The sequence below is a fragment of the Anopheles funestus genome, chromosome 2RL (genome assembly GCF_943734845.2).
Source record: "Anopheles funestus chromosome 2RL, idAnoFuneDA-416_04, whole genome shotgun sequence".
Classification (NCBI taxonomy): Eukaryota; Metazoa; Arthropoda; class Insecta; order Diptera; family Culicidae; genus Anopheles; species Anopheles funestus.
In genome coordinates this window covers 88,920,032-88,939,177 of record NC_064598.1, presented here as the reverse complement: position 1 = coordinate 88,939,177, position 19,146 = coordinate 88,920,032, and the positions used below count along the sequence as shown (strand labels likewise).

The window sequence follows — 19,146 nt, the reverse complement described above, 5'->3', positions numbered from 1 at the left end:
AAATTTTCGAGATGAAATGTTTTTAAAATTTTTTTCCGATTTTTTATTCTTTTTTGTGTTTAAAGCATTATTTGAGTGAAAAGAAACCTATTGCATCAAATTTGCATTAAAATATATCACATTTATAAATTTTGCTAATTGCTCAAAATTGAGGAAAATTTTACATTTTCTCAAACAGGGTAAGGAACTTGTTTCCTCGAATAACTTCTGGCACAGACATCTGAGGGCATGGCCGTCTGAGAAGAAAATGTAGCCATTGATGCCATCTATCGACCACAGGTTAAAGATTGGCGATCCGTTGGATACCTACCGAGTTATAGCCAAAACTTGGTGCAAAAATTGGCCTTATAAAATTTTCAAATTTTTAGATTTTTTTTAAATTTCTTCAATTTTTTATTCTTTTTATTATTTTAAACATTATTTGAGTGAAAAGAAACTTATTTCAACCGATTGGCATTAAAATAAATCAATTTAATTTTTTTTGCAAAATTTCTCAAAAAAATGGCAAGGGGTACCCCTTATGAAATTTTCGAGATGAAATGTTTTTAAAATTTTTTTCCGATTTTTTATTCTTTTTTGTGTTTATAGCATTATTTGAGTGAAGAGAAACCTATTGCATCAAATTTGCATTAAAATATATCACATTTATAAATTTTGCTAATTGCTCAAAATTGAGGAAAATTTTACATTTTCTCAAACAGGGTATGGAACTTGGTTCCTCGAATAACTTCCGGTACGGACACCTGAGGGCATGGCTGTCCAAGAAGAAAATGTAGCCATTGATGCCATCTATTGATCACAGGTTAAAGATTGGCGATCTGTTGGATACCGACCGAGTTATAGGCAAAACTTGGTGGAAAAATGAGGAAAATTTTACGTTTTCTCAACAGGGTATGGAACTTGGTTCCTCGAATAACTTCCGGCACGGACACCTGAGAGTATGGCCGTCCAAGAAGAAAATGTAGCCATTGATGCCATCTATCGACCACAGGTTAAAGATTGGCGATCCGTTGGATACCTACCGAGTTATAGCCAAAACTTGGTGCAAAAATTAGCCTTATAAAATTTTCAAATTTTTAGATTTTTTTAATTTTCTTCAATTTTTTATTCTTTTTTTTATTTAAAACATTATTTGAGTGAAAAGAAACTTATTTCAACCGATTGGCATTAAAATAAATCAATTTAATTTTTTTTGCAAAATTTCTCAAAAAAATGGCAAGGGGTACCCCTTATGAAATTTTCGAGATGAATTTTTTTTAAAAATTTTTTTCCGATTTTTTATTCTTTTTTGTGTTTAAAGCATTATTTGAGTGAAAAGAAACCTATTGCATCAAATTTGCATTAAAATAAATCACATTTATAAATTTTGCTAATTGCTCAAAATTGAGGAAAATTTTACATTTTCTCAAACAGGGTATGGAACTTGGTTCCTCGAATAACTTCCGGTACGGACACCTGAGGGCATGGCTGTCCAAGAAGAAAATGTAGCCATTGATGCCATCTATTGACCACAGGTTAAAGATTGGCGATCCGTTGGATACCGACCAAGTTATAGACAAAACTTGGTGGAAAAATTAGGAAAATTTTACGTTTTCTCAACAGGGTATGGAACTTGGTTCCTCGAATAACTTCCGGCACGGACACCTGAGAGTATGGCCGTCCAAGAAGAAAATGTAGCCATTGATGCCATCTATCGACCACAGGTTAAAGATTGGCGATCCGTTGGATACCTACCGAGTTATAGCCAAAACTTGGTGCAAAAATTAGCCTTATAAAATTTTCAAATTTTTAGAATTTTTTTAATTTTCTTCAATTTTTTATTCTTTTTTTTATTTAAAACATTATTTGAGTGAAAAGAAACTTATTTCAACCGATTGGCATTAAAATAAATCAATTTAATTTTTTTTGCAAAATTTCTCAAAAAAATGGCAAGGGGTACCCCTTATGAAATTTTCGAGATGAAATGTTTTTAAAAATTTTTTCCGATTTTTTATTCTTTTTTGTGTTTAAAGCATTATTTGAGTGAAAAGAAACCTATTGCATCAAATTTGCATTAAAATATATCACATTTATAAATTTTGCTAATTGCTCAAAATTGAGGAAAATTTTACATTTTCTCAAACAGGGTAAGGAACTTGTTTCCTCGAATAACTTCTGGCACAGACATCTGAGGGCATGGCCGTCTGAGAAGAAAATGTAGCCATTGATGCCATCTATCGACCACAGGTTAAAGATTGGCGATCCGTTGGATACCTACCGAGTTATAGCCAAAACTTGGTGCAAAAATTGGCCTTATAAAATTTTCAAATTTTTAGATTTTTTTTAAATTTCTTCAATTTTTTATTCTTTTTATTATTTTAAACATTATTTGAGTGAAAAGAAACTTATTTCAACCGATTGGCATTAAAATAAATCAATTTAATTTTTTTTGCAAAATTTCTCAAAAAAATGGCAAGGGGTACCCCTTATGAAATTTTCGAGATGAAATGTTTTTAAAATTTTTTTCCGATTTTTTATTCTTTTTTGTGTTTATAGCATTATTTGAGTGAAAAGAAACCTATTGCATCAAATTTGCATTAAAATATATCACATTTATAAATTTTGCTAGTTGCTCAAAATTGAGGAAAATTTTACATTTTCTCAAACAGGGTATGGAACTTGGTTCCTCGAATAACTTCCGGTACGGACACCTGAGGGCATGGCTGTCCAAGAAGAAAATGTAGCCATTGATGCCATCTATTGATCACAGGTTAAAGATTGGCGATCCGTTGGATACCGACCGAGTTATAGGCAAAACTTTTTTGGAAAAATTAGGAAAATTTTACGTTTTCTCAACAGGGTATGGAACTTGGTTCCTCGAATAACTTCCGGCACGGACACCTGAGAGTATGGCCGTCCAAGAAGAAAATGTAGCCATTGATGCCATCTATCGACCACAGGTTAAAGATTGGCGATCCGTTGGATACCTACCGAGTTATAGCCAAAACTTGGTGCAAAAATTAGCCTTATAAAATTTTCAAATTTTTAGATTTTTTTAATTTTCTTCAATTTTTTATTCTTTTTTTTATTTAAAACATTATTTGAGTGAAAAGAAACTTATTTCAACCGATTGGCATTAAAATAAATCAATTTAATTTTTTTTGCAAAATTTCTCAAAAAAATGGCAAGGGGTACCCCTTATGAAATTTTCGAGATGAAATTTTTTTAAAAATTTTTTTCCGATTTTTTATTCTTTTTTGTGTTTAAAGCATTATTTGAGTGAAAAGAAACCTATTGCATCAAATTTGCATTAAAATAAATCACATTTATAAATTTTGCTAATTGCTCAAAATTGAGGAAAATTTTACATTTTCTCAAACAGGGTATGGAACTTGGTTCCTCGAATAACTTCCGGTACGTACACCTGAGGGCATGGCTGTCCAAGAAGAAAATGTAGCCATTGATGCCATCTATTGACCACAGGTTAAAGATTGGCGATCCGTTGGATACCGACCGAGTTATAGACAAAACTTGGTGGAAAAATGAGGAAAATTTTACGTTTTCTCAACAGGGTATGGAACTTGGTTCCTCGAATAACTTCCGGCACGGACACCTGAGAGTATGGCCGTCCAAGAAGAAAATGTAGCCATTGATGCCATCTATCGACCACAGGTTAAAGATTGGCGATCCGTTGGATACCTACCGAGTTATAGCCAAAACTTGGTGCAAAAATTAGCCTTATAAAATTTTCAAATTTTTAGATTTTTTTTAATTTTCTTCAATTTTTTATTCTTTTTTTTATTTAAAACATTATTTGAGTGAAAAGAAACTTATTTCAACCGATTGGCATTAAAATAAATCAATTTAATTTTTTTTGCAAAATTTCTCAAAAAAATGGCAAGGGGTACCCCTTATGAAATTTTCGAGATGAAATTTTTTTAAAATTTTTTTTCCGATTTTTTATTCTTTTTTGTGTTTAAAGCATTATTTGAGTGAAAAGAAACCTATTGCATCAAATTTGCATTAAAATATATCACATTTATAAATTTTGCTAATTGCTCAAAATTGAGGAAAATTTTACATTTTCTCAAACAGGGTAAGGAACTTGTTTCCTCGAATAACTTCTGGCACAGACATCTGAGGGCATGGCCGTCTGAGAAGAAAATGTAGCCATTGATGCCATCTATCGACCACAGGTTAAAGATTGGCGATCCGTTGGATACCTACCGAGTTATAGCCAAAACTTGGTGCAAAAATTGGCCTTATAAAATTTTCAAATTTTTAGAATTTTTTTAATTTTCTTCAATTTTTTATTCTTTTTTTTATTTAAAACATTATTTGAGTGAAAAGAAACTTATTTCAACCGATTGGCATTAAAATAAATCAATTTAATTTTTTTTGCAAAATTTCTCAAAAAAATGGCAAGGGGTACCCCTTATGAAATTTTCGAAATGAAATGTTTTTAAAATTTTTTTCCGATTTTTTATTCTTTTTTGTGTTTAAAGCATTATTTGAGTGAAAAGAAACCTATTGCATCAAATTTGCATTAAAATATATCACATTTATAAATTTTGCTAATTGCTCAAAATTGAGGAAAATTTTACATTTTCTCAAACAGGGTATGGAACTTGGTTCCTCGAATAACTTCCGGTACGGACACCTGAGGGCATGGCTGTCCAAGAAGAAAATGTAGCCATTGATGCCATCTATTGATCACAGGTTAAAGATTGGCGATCCGTTGGATACCGACCGAGTTATAGACAAAACTTGGTGGAAAAATTAGGAAAATTTTTCGTTTTCTCAACAGGGTATGGAACTTGGTTCCTCGAATAACTTCCGGCACGGACACCTGAGAGTATGGCCGTCCAAGAAGAAAATGTAGCCATTGATGCCATCTATCGACCACAGGTTAAAGATTGGCGATCCGTTGGATACCTACCGAGTTATAGCCAAAACTTGGTGCAAAAATTAGCCTTATAAAATTTTCAAATTTTTAGATTTTTTTTAATTTTCTTCAATTTTTTATTCTTTTTTTTATTTAAAACATTATTTGAGTGAAAAGAAACTTATTTGAACCGATTGGCATTAAAATAAATCAATTTAATTTTTTTTGCAAAATTTCTCAAAAAAATGGCAAGGGGTACCCCTTATGAAATTTTCGAGATGAAATTTTTTTAAAAATTTTTTTCCGATTTTTTATTCTTTTTTGTGTTTAAAGCATTATTTGAGTGAAAAGAAACCTATTGCATCAAATTTGCATTAAAATATATCACATTTATAAATTTTGCTAATTGCTCAAAATTGAGGAAAATTTTACATTTTCTCAAACAGGGTATGGAACTTGGTTCCTCGAATAACTTCCGGTACGGACACCTGAGGGCATGGCTGTCCAAGAAGAAAATGTAGCCATTGATGCCATCTATTGATCACAGGTTAAAGATTGGCGATCCGTTGGATACCGACCGAGTTATAGGCAAAACTTGGTGGAAAAATTAGGAAAATTTTACGTTTTCTCAACAGGGTATGGAACTTGGTTCCTCGAATAACTTCCGGCACGGACACCTGAGAGTATGGCCGTCCAAGAAGAAAATGTAGCCATTGATGCCATCTATCGACCACAGGTTAAAGATTGGCGATCCGTTGGATACCTACCGAGTTATAGCCAAAACTTGGTGCAAAAATTGGCCTTATAAAATTTTCAAATTTTTAGAATTTTTTTAATTTTCTTCAATTTTTTATTCTTTTTTTATTTAAAACATTATTTGAGTGAAAAGAAACTTATTTCAACCGATTGGCATTAAAATAAATCAATTTATTTTTTTTTGCAAAATTTCTCAAAAAAATGGCAAGGGGTACCCCTTATGAAATTTTCGAGATGAAATTTTTTTAAAATTTTTTTTCCGATTTTTTATTTTTTTTTTGTGTTTAAAGCATTATGTGGGTGAAAAGAAACCTATTGCATCAAATTTGCATTAAAATATATCACATTTATAAATTTTGCTAATTGCTCAAAATTGAGGAAAATTTTACATTTTCTCAAACAGGGTAAGGAACTTGTTTCCTCGAATAACTTCTGGCACAGACATCTGAGGGCATGGCCGTCTGAGAAGAAAATGTAGCCATTGATGCCATCTATCGACCACAGGTTAAAGATTGGCGATCCGTTGGATACCTACCGAGTTATAGCCAAAACTTGGTGCAAAAATTGGCCTTATAAAATTTTCAAATTTTTAGAATTTTTTTAATTTTCTTCAATTTTTTATTCTTTTTTTTATTTAAAACATTATTTGAGTGAAAAGAAACTTATTTCAACCGATTGGCATTAAAATAAATCAATTTAATTTTTTTTGCAAAATTTCTCAAAAAAATGGCAAGGGGTACCCCTTATGAAATTTTCGAGATGAAATTTTTTTAAAATTTTTTTTCCGATTTTTTATTCTTTTTTGTGTTTAAAGCATTATTTGAGTGAAAAGAAACCTATTGCACCAAATTTGCATTAAAATATATCACATTTATAAATTTTGCTAATTGCTCAAAATTGAGGAAAATTTTACATTTTCTCAAACAGGGTATGGAACTTGGTTCCTCGAATAACTTCCGGTACGGACACCTGAGGGCATGGCTGTCCAAGCAGAAAATGTAGCCATTGATGCCATCTATTGACCACAGGTTAAAGATTGGCGATCCGTTGGATACCGACCGAGTTATAGACAAAACTTGGTGGAAAAATGAGGAAAATTTTACGTTTTCTCAACAGGGTATGGAACTTGGTTCCTCGAATAACTTCCGGCACGCACACCTGAGAGTATGGCCGTCCAAGAAGAAAATGTAGCCATTGATGCCATCTATCGACCACAGGTTAAAGATTGGCGATCCGTTGGATACCTACCGAGTTATAGCCAAAACTTGGTGCAAAAATTGGCCTTATAAAATTTTCAAATTTTTAGAATTTTTTTAATTTTCTTCAATTTTTTATTCGTTTTTTATTTAAAACATTATTTGAGTGAAAAGAAACTTATTTCAACCGATTGGCATTAAAATAAATCAATTTAATTTTTTTTGCAAAATTTCTCAAAAAAATGGCAAGGGGTACCCCTTATGAAATTTTCGAGATGAAATTTTTTTAAAAATTTTTTTTCGATTTTTTATTCTTTTTTGTGTTTAAAGCATTATTTGAGTGAAAAGAAACCTATTGCATCAAATTTGCATTAAAATATATCACATTTATAAATTTTGCTAATTGCTCAAAATTGAGGAAAATTTTACGTTTTCTCAAACAGGGTATGGAACTTGGTTCCTCGAATAACTTCCGGTACGGACACCTGAGGGCATGGCTGTCCAAGAAGAAAATGTAGCCATTGATGCCATCTATCGACCACAGGTTAAAGATTGGCGATCCGTTGGATACCGACCGAGTTATAGCCAAAACTTGGTGCAAAAATTAGCCTTATAAAATTTTCAAATTTTTAGAATTTTTTTAATTTTCTTCAATTTTTTATTCTTTTTTTTATTTAAAACATTATTTGAGTGAAAAGAAACTTATTTGAACCGATTGGCATTAAAATAAATCAATTTAATTTTTTTTGCAAAATTTCTCAAAAAAATGGCAAGGGGTACCCCTTATGAAATTTTCGAGATGAAATTTTTTTAAAAATTTTTTTCCGATTTTTTATTCTTTTTTGTGTTTAAAGCATTATTTGAGTGAAAAGAAACCTATTGCACCAAATTTGCATTAAAATATATCACATTTATAAATTTTGCTAATTGCTCAAAATTGAGGAAAATTTTACATTTTCTCAAACAGGGTATGGAACTTGGTTCCTCGAATAACTTCCGGTACGGACACCTGAGGGCATGGCTGTCCAAGAAGAAAATGTAGCCATTGATGCCATCTATTGAACAGGTTAAAGATTGGCGATCCGTTGGATGCCGACCGAGTTATAGACAAAACTTGGTGGAAAAATTAGGAAAATTTTACGTTTTCTCAACAGGGTATGGAACTTGGTTCCTCGAATAACTTCCGGTACGGACACCTGAGGGCATGGCTGTCCAAGAAGAAAATGTAGCCATTGATGCCATCTATCGACCACAGGTTAAAGATTGGCGATCCGTTGGATACCGACCGAGTTATAGGCAAAACTTGGTGCAAAAATGAAGAAAATTTTACATTTTCTCAAACAGGGTATGGAACTTGGTTCCTCGATTAACTTCTGGCACAGACATCTGAGGGCATGGCCGTCCAAGAAGAAAATGTAGCCATTGATGTCATCTATCGACCACAGGTTAAAGATTGGCGATCCGTTGGATACCGACCGAGTTATAGGCAAAACTTGGTTCAAAAATGATCCTTATGAAATTTTCAAATTTTTAGATTTTTTTTAATTTTCTTAAATTTTTCATTCTTTTTTTCATTTTAAACAATATCTAAGTGAAAAGAAACTAATTTCAACCGATTGGCATTAAAAGAAATCAATTTAATTTTTTTTGCAAAATTTCTCAAAAAAATGGCAAGGGGTCTTATAAAATTTTCGAGTTGAAATTTTTTAAAAAAAAATTTTCCGATTTTTTATTCTTTCTTGTGTTTAAAGCATTATTTGAGTGAAAAGAAACTGATTGCAACAAATTCGTATTAAAATAAATCAATTCATAAAATTTTGCTGAATTTCCCATAAAAAAAGGAAAGGCTATAAACCTTATAAAATTTTCAAATGGGAGGGCATCGCACAATCGCTCCTGCGTGTAGCGCTCCGTACGGAGCTACCTCTTTTTCCCGAGGGCTGTGCGGGAGCGCGCACAATAAGATGAGCGGAGCGATTGAGGTACCTCCTTTGCTCTTCACCCAACACTACATATGACGTCTATAAGTTGTACGATGAGCTCACTACCGTGCAGTAGGTTAGGTTCACTAGGCTCTGGTGGATTGATCATAGCAATCGGATCTGACGACCTAGCCCGTAAAGTCCTTTCGCGATCGTGAGCGGTTTGGAGGACTCCTGTAAGAGTCCAAGCCGTCGAATATGTTGTAACGCCTGATAAGTAAGCAAGATCTAGTGTTTACGTGTTTTATAGAACTACTTGATATCAAAAATGAATTTTTTTGAGCATTATGAGGTGTACGGTGGTTTCTCTACTAGAGTCTCGTGTGGGTTAGATATTTTACAAAAAAGACACCGTAAAACACAGGTTGACAGGCCTAACATCACTGAAAGGATTGGATATATGATTTCTTTTTTTTATTGTACTGTCTGCCTTTGTACGGTTTGTGGTATCATATTTGTTTCTAACAAGAGTATCAATTAAACATAAACGAGCAAAACTAGGATTTAAAATTCATTAAAAATCAATTTATCCCGAATTTGTCACTTTACTAACATTCCACAATGAAATTGTGATTTCAAAATACCGGGAAATGAAAACACTATATCGATATGTTCTTTCCTTTGAAACAACCACTATTGTTGCTTCATAGAAACAAAATTCGATGGTGTGAATCAAATTGAACCCCGTTGTTCGGATGTAAAACAAAAACCAATATTTCGATACCGGATGTAAAGGCGGAATGTGTGCATGTGATTCAGCCGATGTGAACTCATTCGATACCCGTGACCATACCGTCGGTTTGTCTATCTAGTGTGTTTAAACGTTTCTATCGACATCGAAACACCGCAGCTCACACGCAAATCCACATTAACACGGGTACGCTTTTCCGGCCGTGTCCGGTCGACCGCAGTGCAGCACGACGCATTAAGATAGACATCGTTCGCTACCGCGTTCTCAGCGACAAGATGTTAGTAATTTGCATATAGATTAAAACATCACCGCACCATGAGGTAAATGCATCGGCAGGGGCGAAAGGGCCAGCCGGTGGGTGACGCTAGCCATGGCGAAAGGTTCAAGATGTGTGGAGCAGCTTCCTGGTGTGCGTTCGTTAGAGAAAAGTGGTGCGTGGTGCATCGTGTTGCACTTAGCAAAGCGTATATTGATCGATAAACAATAGCACAAGCTATCTGTACGCGTGTGTGTGTGTGAGTGTATGGGTATTTCTATTATCCTTCAAAGCTCACTGTAAGCCCTTATCCCTTAGCCGGCAATGTAACGCTACTCGCTGCAATCGGGAGTTACACGTGCCCAGGGTCGGATGTTAAAAATAATTGAAGAACATAAACGCAGCTTTTCCTCCATATCGAGTTGGAAAGTTTTCTACCGAACGCTTTTACTTCCCAGCACGAGAGATAACATCATGCGGGTTATTACGATAAGTGGAAGTGGATGTGAAGTTGTTCTCTTTTGTTGTTTTAATCTCGGATTATTATTTTTTTATTCCTCTGCACGCTATTTGCCTTTTTATTTGCTGCTTCATGAACCCGCGGGGGAGATGCATGAGTGGTTACCTCACATCATAAAAGAGAGGGCAAAAGGGAGAAACAATACTTAAATAAAGATAAATCTTCGTTTTTTTTTCATGGTAAATAATGAAGCACACTAAACATACGTTTGGTTAGTTCAATTATTTTTCATCACGTAACTGTTTTAAATTTAATGTAACTTGAACAATGTATCGTTTCCTTTCACTCCTTTTGAAAGTAAAAGTTATGTGAATATACTTTTTTTCTCATTTATTTTTCCTCAGCTTTCCGTTGAATTTTCTTTTGCGAACGAAGGTTCAATGAATGTTGGTTGATTGTGGAATGTTTTAAGCTTGACAGTGTTACAACAGCATGTTTCACTGACCAAGTCAAACAGGATTCTTTTCTAGAACAAAAAAAAAACGTCGAAGATGAATTAAGTCGCCCGACAGAATGATCAGTAGCCGTACAAACATGCCGATCGTACATGGCCTTTGTTCGGAACTACACTCGGAAAACCATTTTCCTCTCCACACCAAAAGCATGGTAATGAAAAATGAAGTGTTTTTCCTGTGGCGTTTTAGGCGGCACCATTTCGCTGTACGAACCATGCAATGTATTAACAGCTCGTTCTTTTTATAGCTGTCGAATGTAGCGAAGGGTGTCTCGACTGCTTTTTTTTTCTTTCTTCGTTACATATCTCTCTCCATATTCGTCTACTGTGTACGCTTTTGTTGCTGCACACGAAACTGTTTACAGGGCGGATCCAGTTTGGAGCAGATGTGTGAGAAAGATTTACGATCAACGGGGTGGGGTGGAGTTTTGGGTTTTTATTTTGAGAGGTGTTACTGTTCGGCGTCGGTTCATCCGCACCGGATCGGATGATCGGAAATGGAAACTCCACCGTATGCTGTGCGCTGGTGATGTTTGTTTGAAAGTGATATTGCAATCGAAACTTTGAGATAGATCAGCTGTTATGCGTTATGGAAGGTTTCACATGCAGTGTGGAAGCAATAAAACATTGCATTGGATAATTGAATCAGTTATCATACTAAATATTGAATTAATTTTGTAAAAGAGAAATTTCTCCAATAGAAGCTTTACCGTTAGTTGGGATTCTCATCAAATCATTTCTAGTAAAAATTTTCACATATTAAAACAAACAAGAAAAAAAGTTCAATTTTCAAATGAATTTAAAAAAAAATAATCAGAATTTAGCAAAAGGATAAATTTATTATGCAATTTCACTCGGGTTTTCCAATTAATTACATCATCACAATGGATTACAATTGCACAGATTGTGTGAGTTATGCAAGCTACAAAAATACTTTTTAATTATTTCATTTCACAACACGTGATCAGCATTTTCCATTGTGTTTTTTCTTCTTCTGACTAACCAAAACCGGTTCATTCACCGTTTCCAGCGTCCATGAGATAATTAATCACGAAATATATTTCATTTGTACCGATCGAACAGATATGAATGGGGTCTGTTTCTTTTTCATCACTCAACCTGACACTGGAAATTGGAAAATTTAATTAACCCAACTCGTGATGCTGCTTGATACGTAGCGAGTGTGGTTGCGGAATGATAAGAATAATCCGTCATACCGTAAGATTTCCCTATCTTGTCCGATGGGTGTGACAAAGCGTTATCGTTTCCCTTAACCACAAGCCAGACAAACTCCGGGTGGTACCGAACACTTAAACGACCAAAACCCAAGCAAATCAAGGAATTAAATCACACACTTTTGTGGGAACATGCAGAAAAGGGTCAACTTTGCGGTAGAGGTACTAATAAATCAAACCGTCTTTCAAGGTTAAAGCAGCCCCGGTCGTCTTTTTTGGTGGTCCCAAAATAATTCTCGAGATGGGGAGGTTGAAGAAGATGGGATCCGTTTTTTTAACCCTATAGCCCGCCACAGCACAGACCTAACGCTCGGTACTAAAAACAAGATGGAGTACATGAATAAACATTTCTGCAGTGTCGCTGCGTTCTCTGTACGGCCGAACGGAACCAGTCAGGGAAGCGAACGAAACGACGGCTTTGGAGTGTTCTTTTGCAGCGATTCTTGTTCAAAGGGTTTGATTTTATTTTTGGAAGCACCCATGTTTCTTGATGTTCCGTTTTTGGGGCGGTGAACCATACCTCACCAAAGAAGGTTTGGCCTTCGTGAAAGGTGCCAGGCGCTTAGGTTTTGCAAAGGCGTACTGGTTCGTGGTACACGTGCATGCAACTGAGACCACCACAAGCCGGATTGTCGTAGTGCTTAGCAGACCCGGACCCCGGAAAGCAGCAAACGACAGACGATCGTTTTCCATGTGTCAGTCAAGGACGCTATGCTAAATCGAAACTAACCGGCGCAGGTCGGATGGCTATGCGAAGAAATCGAGTTCCGATTTCGTTCCGACCGACGACGTCTGATCGAATTTATATGCAAATTACCACCACTCAGCACTGACCAAGAAGGACGTCTGGGAAGGATGAGCTTCGTGAGGACGGGGCAATGGGAATGGAGTCAGTGACAAGAAGAAAGAAATGTGTCCAGACGGCTGTGCATAGGATATCTCTCCCTCTCTCTCTATCCCAAGCTACACTCTTTATACCTCAACTTCTTCCCAAAAGAAAATCTCTTGGGTGTGGAAAATTGTACATTTCAATCCTGTCCAGCATTAGGGAATCGACCAGCAACAGCATGAACAAATCAATCAAAGGAATTCCAATCCAATTTAAATTCAAAGTCCTGCTGCTGGAGGTTACTGTTTGGTGTTATGAGACGAGAGTTCCTTTCTGGGGTTTTTGGCCAGTCAATTAAGCGAAGAGGTAATTGTGTTTTAAAAGTTTTGTCGATAAACTTGTACGTGGTGACAGTTGTACATTTCCGTCATTCATTATCGATGTAAAAGGGGTTTTGAAATATTCCATACTGATTGCTCTACAACCAAGAAACCTAACCATTCGAGAGCTTCGCCATTAAATCATGTTCAATCTTCAAAAGGAATTTATTGATGTAATTGTGTAGTTGTTTTTTGTGGAATCCAAGAATATGATAAATGGATTGTCACCGCTATATAATTCTTCGACAACTTGTTTCGGTACGATTTATTGAGAGTGATATTTTTGAATTGCTTTGAAAATTTTCAACCAACTCCTTGCTTCAAATACTTTCCATCTACCAAATGTAGGCAACAATATCTTCGCCATTTTATGTGTACCTGCCATCAAACAACGACAAATAACGGGCATCTTCCTGTCCCAGTTGGAAGCAACATTGAAATTGGATATTTCAATTCGGGGCCCAAGATGCACTAAAGCCACCTTCATACCCGGAGATAAGCTGGGAATCCTTTTTTCCAACGAAAATTTTGAAGCTATACTTGATACTCTGGTTGGATTTGTGCGGGAAATAGAAAGCTTTTTGTGTGATTTTCCATTTCTCCGAGCGTACCGATACCGTGTCCCAGGTGTTGGGATGAAATTGTTTTGTTTTTCATCTTTCCACAAAAAAAAAAATGGGACAAAATATCCGTAAGCCTAAGGCAAGAGTTATGTTTATTTAATTTATCTTCCGGAGCGGATGGAACAACGCACAACAGCGAAATGCTTTAGCCTGGAACTTAGTGCCAGGGACAACAAGGGAACAACGTTATAGCGACAAAAGGGTGCGATGAATAGAACGTATTTACTTCACTGAGACTAGGAATGGTCGTTATATTTGCGCGAAACGTGTCATCGGTGAGGTGGTGTTTTGTTTGGCGCAGGTTGCAAATGCTAAGAAAATGAAACGGAAATTCGCCGCGGCTCAATGATAACGAAACGCATTTGCGTGGTGAGTGGTGAGAAAATCGATCTTCCGGTGGTGAAACGTGATGATAACGGTGGGAATATTGAGATATGAATTTAATGATATTTTTCTTCATGGAATAATCTTACAAAGAAATCTTCTTCTTCTTCTTGGCTTAACGACCTTACAGGTCACGCCGGCCATTTCTGGCTTACTAGACTTATTTTACCACGTAGCCGGATAGTCAGTCCTTGCTACGGGGGGACGGTCCGGATGGGATTTGAACCCGGTCCGGCCGTGTGGACTGGCGCCGTTTATCACATGCACCACCGGGCCGCCCCCTTACAAAGAAATATTATATTTGAAATGTTTTTAAAAAATTTCCTTCTTTCATTAAGATTTTGTTTAGTTAAAAACACGGTTGTTACTCCGGTTTTCCAATAAAAAATAATTGAAAATAGTTTAAAATGTCTATGTGCCTCTTTTTAAAGTAGATTTAAAGATGAACTTAATTTTGAGTAAAATTTTAAGAATCTTTTATAAAAATATGCAAAGGGAACTAACTGGGAGAAAACTTATTATTAAATTACTGCAATACTTATTCTTGTCATTCTACAAAAGATCAGCTGTACAAAATCGAAATTAGGAGAATTCATCACAAGATGGGATTCCTCTTACAGATTTGCAAAGGTTATGTTTGTTCGTTTTCCGAATTAAATTATTTTTGATATTTTTTTTACAGAGAAGACAATAATTGTATACTCAGTTAATAAATCAAAAACATAAGTTTGACTACAGGAAAGGTTTGGCTTGTATTTTGTTTCGAATTTACAAACCGGCTACTTGAAGCAGACATTTACGTGAGGGTGTTAAAAAATAGAATTTACTCCCCGATTTTGCGGATGTTTAATGGAAGCTTGTTCAATTCGGCGAACGCAAAATAACAGCTCCGTTCCATCCGTTTTCGGTGACTTAAGCCGACGAGCGGTACATTTTTCGCACGATTTCGTGTAAAATGTATTCCATCGTTAAATGGAACGGGTATGGGTGATGGTGGTTTGGTGGAAACTGGGCAGGAAGTGGAAAGTACGTAAGCAAAATTGAGTTTGTGACCTTGCAAGCCACTTTCTGCTATCCCGTGAAAAGGGTGTTGATGAACTTTTCCCTTTATTTTTGTGATTGGCAAATAACAGCTCAAAGTAAATAGGGTTTAAGAGAGTTAGAGAGAGAGAGAGAGAGAGAGAGAGAGAGAGAGAGAGAGAAAGCAAGAGAAAAGGAAAAAAGGTGCGTGGAGATGTGGGTGAGTAGAAATACGGACTGGCGAAAAAAGCCTTTCAATGAAAAGCCGTTGAAAAGCGGACGACATGTGAGGTGCGCGTGTTTTCTATCTTGCCGAAGAATCCATTATCTGCCACATAGGCCGATTGATGCGTTTTGCGAGTTCAATTATATTATGTGTTACGGCGTAAGTGTGTGTGGGTGAGCGATGGAAAACATAAATTCGGTACAAAAGTCCTTGAAACATGATTGCTGTTGCTGAAGATTTCCATTTTCCTAGTGTCCAACGGATGTGATGATTGGTGATCCGATAGCAATGTCGTTACATTTGTTCTTGTTTTATTTTGTTCTTTTCACTAGGTTTCAGTTTTGGAAGTTGGTTTACACGGTGGAACATTTCACCCTGCTGTTGGTGTATTTGAGTCAAATTTCCGCACAATCGCTCGCTTGGCCCTCGATCGGTGACATTCGACTGGTACATGGGATTTGAATTGCAAATGCTTCGCGTTTCGCTGCATAAAGCGACCGGGTGTTTTCAATGTACGCTTCATACGGGTGTACAGCTTGATGAAAATTGCCCAAAAAAGCAAAAAAAAAGAAGGAAACAGAAAAGCAGGTCGTATGCAGCCGCAGAGCATGAAACAAAAGCGATTTTCCCCCGAAAACTCTACACCACCCTTCAAACCACAATCGTGGTACAAGCTGGTTGTAATCTGGTCCGGTGCTTGGAGTTATGTAGAGCTAGATTCGAGTTGAATGATTCATCGAATACCACTGTACGTGTGCTCATGTATGTATGGGGGTTGGAAATGAAAATTTGCACCGTGGCTTAACTTCATTAAACCCATGGAAACTGGTGATGCTGACGGTACACTACGATCGTACCAAACCGTGTTCGGTATGTGGCCCCGATCTGAAACTTCTGGCCGTAATGTACATTTGTTTATTGAAAATGAGAGTGTTAAGTAAGTGGGAGTGGGAAGAGTCTTATCGAGCTGTCGACGAAATGTATGTAAAATATATGCATTTTACCGATGGTCGCCTGGAGGGAATTCAGATGGAGTGAAGCAAGACTCCGTACGAACGAAGGGTTTAATGTTCTTTGTCGAAGTTCATTAGGTAAAGTTGCAATTGAAAGAATGAATTTCGTTAATGGGTATTGGAATTGGGAATTAAAATAGAAATAAATTAACAAACAATTATTGAAATATTTATTACATAAAATGGAAAATAAAGAATAAAAAGTTTTGTAATTAATAAAACATAGATTGAAAACTATTCATTGCTTTGCAGAACAAAAGGTAAAGAAATTGAAGAAATAGTTACATGATCTACATAGGACACGACATATTTCATTATTATGAAATACTTGAAAACAAATGTTCTAAATGTAATGAAAAAAAGTTTTAAAGTAATTTAATGAAAATAATGTAAAAATTTTATAATTCAAATTAAAGTTAAAATTTGAATAAGAACACTGAAATAATAAAAAAAGAATCTTCTGGCTTTGATATTAGGAACTTTTCAAGCAATGGGAAAATTTCAATCATTTTTTGAGGTGTTGGCAAATATTAAATTCAGAAATTATATTTGCTTGAATCATTTCTATTTATATGTTACGTTAAAACTTAAAACTTTTAACAAATTATTTCTTTTTTTTTAGAGCAGATAACATATTTTTTCACCTTATACAGGAAACATACCTTAAATTTCACTTTGATGGAACAAAAATCTGGTTTTCGGAAACACAACAATCACTGTTACGTTTTCTTTTTGGGCTTTGTTCACTTTACTTTCATTTCCTATTTTTTATTTCCACTTTACCCAATTTTTGGCACAATTAAATCAATTTCATTACACGTCTTGTAAAATTCCGATTAATCTTCCTTCCGCCTCGAACACAAACACACACACACGCACACACACTTTTACACACGTACAATTTTCACATGATAATGTTTACTTCCGAAACCTTGCACGAAACCAACATGCAGATGAGTGTAATTAGATATTTGAAGCGTTACAACATTCTCATGCTGTCAGACGGGCGACACCAGTTCCCATACACTGTCGGTTGACCTTTTGCACCCGTTCGATCCACACCCGGTGATCGGTATGGAGTGGAAAAAAGTCGGATGAATCAAGATCGTAATCGGATGCACCACCTTGCACCCGTCCGCCTGGAGGAGGCGCCAGGGTTTTGAACGTAAACGGTTTTAATTACACAACATAACCGGGGTTTGCAAATAGTTTTCCACATGAGCGCTGTAATTGCGCTGAAGATGGTGCCGGGTCAGATACAATAAACGGTTCCTTGGGTTTTCGTGTCATAATTACGAAAAGTGTAATTGGTGCCGGGTTTTGTGCCGTTGGCTTCGAGCCGAGCTGAAGAAGCTTTAGAAGACGAATGGGGAAGAAAATAAAAATGGGGCAAAGTAAGGAGTTTCCGAGAGTGTTATGGCTTCAAAAAATCAATGAAGTTAAAAAAATAAGTGAAAACAAAATAAATAACGTTTCTTCACTGTAAGCTTCACAATTTTCAGCCAAAATTAAACAACGAACGAAAAAAAAGAAAAGCACACCACACCTAATACGGCCATTATTCAGCGTTCGTTAAGGAAACGAGATTAATTAAAATGATGCCTTTGATGTAGTAAAGGATCTGTCGGAATAATCTAATTAACCGTCTCCGGTGTCGGCAGCTAAGCTAACCCACCGCTGTCTAATGCGAACCCGAACGGCGGCACCTTATTGCGGAAAATGCTTTATTTATGCTTCTTTCTGCTCATTTTAAAACGTTTCACCGAGCATGTTGCAGCACATGGCCCAGGCGAGGGATTCACGAGCAGGGCACACAGGGAAAACAAACTTCACTCTAATGTTGTATTCAATTAACACATTTTTCGGTACAACGGCAAAACACAACACAATCGTCCACGCTTTTTGGGTTGAAACACGGGGTTGAAACAGGGTTGTGTTGGGTAATTTTCCACCGTGCACCAAAATTAACCATTTTCTTTCGATCTCACCGATCATCGATACACGGGATATACTTGTTTGTATTTTTTTGACACAATTATTTTTTTTTTAAATTTTGTGTTATTTTTTCTACATATCAAACACATCATACACAATTTGTTACTATCATCACTCACTTACAATCCCCCATGTACGGGAAGGATGATCACGATCTACTCGAAGTGTGCTGTGTGCGAACGCGGTCACGATTTGGCACCGACTAACAGCGAATTTTACGCTTTCCGCGTTTGAAATTCACTGCCGAGCGCATGCAGACTCGAAACTAGCTCCAGAAGAGGGCATAAGGGAGAAAAGCAAAGCAACAACCAAAAAAACGAACGAGGATAGAATAACATCCCTCCGAGCGCACGTTGGAAATGTGATAAAAGGAAATGATGTCGTGCATCGCACGCTCACTCTCTCGCTCTCGCTTTTTCCTTCACTTGCCTAACGCATGCAGCCGGAAAACCGAAGTGGAAAAAGTAAACAACGACCCGAACGGCTGACAGCCGACGGAATGACATTGCTTTCCGGCTTGTAGCGGCTGCTGTCAGCAGTTTGTTGCTCGGGTGGGAAAGAGCAAGAAGAACTTCCTTTAGGCGGTGTGAAGCGGCCAGCTAGTGTGCACGCTTTCGGCAAACTGTTGACTGCCTGGAGGAAAACTCGACCGACAACAACCAGGCGCCTCCACTGACAGCATGACAGCGTACCGAACCGAAATGCTGGCAGTTTGTTGTAAC

At 36.3% G+C, this 19,146-nt stretch overlaps 1 protein-coding gene and 1 long non-coding RNA gene across 7 annotated transcripts in view; both read right to left on the bottom strand.

The window, feature by feature from the left end:
- Positions 1-19,095, bottom strand: part of LOC125762164 (potassium voltage-gated channel protein Shaw-like) — a 75,581-nt gene extending 56,486 nt beyond the window's left edge. Inside the window, exons 1-2 of one of the 6 annotated variants that reach the window (XR_007418171.1) lie at positions 18,544-19,095; positions 17,092-17,360 (exon numbers count right to left, since the gene is read on the bottom strand). The gene's annotated coding sequence lies outside the window, so the exon portion shown is untranslated. Of the gene's footprint in view, positions 1-17,091; positions 17,361-18,417; positions 18,496-18,543 lie in introns of those variants that run through there. The other 5 variants (XR_007418170.1, XM_049423995.1, XM_049423992.1 and 2 more) reach the window with 5 other exon arrangements.
- LOC125762213 (uncharacterized) overlaps positions 1-19,146 on the bottom strand; it is a 226,263-nt gene that overhangs the window by 123,445 nt on the left and 83,672 nt on the right. The window contains exons 2-3 of the long non-coding RNA XR_007418185.1: positions 7,388-7,692; positions 6,779-6,864 (exon numbers count right to left, since the gene is read on the bottom strand). This is a non-coding gene — a long non-coding RNA (uncharacterized LOC125762213). The remainder of the gene's footprint in view (positions 1-6,778; positions 6,865-7,387; positions 7,693-19,146) is intronic.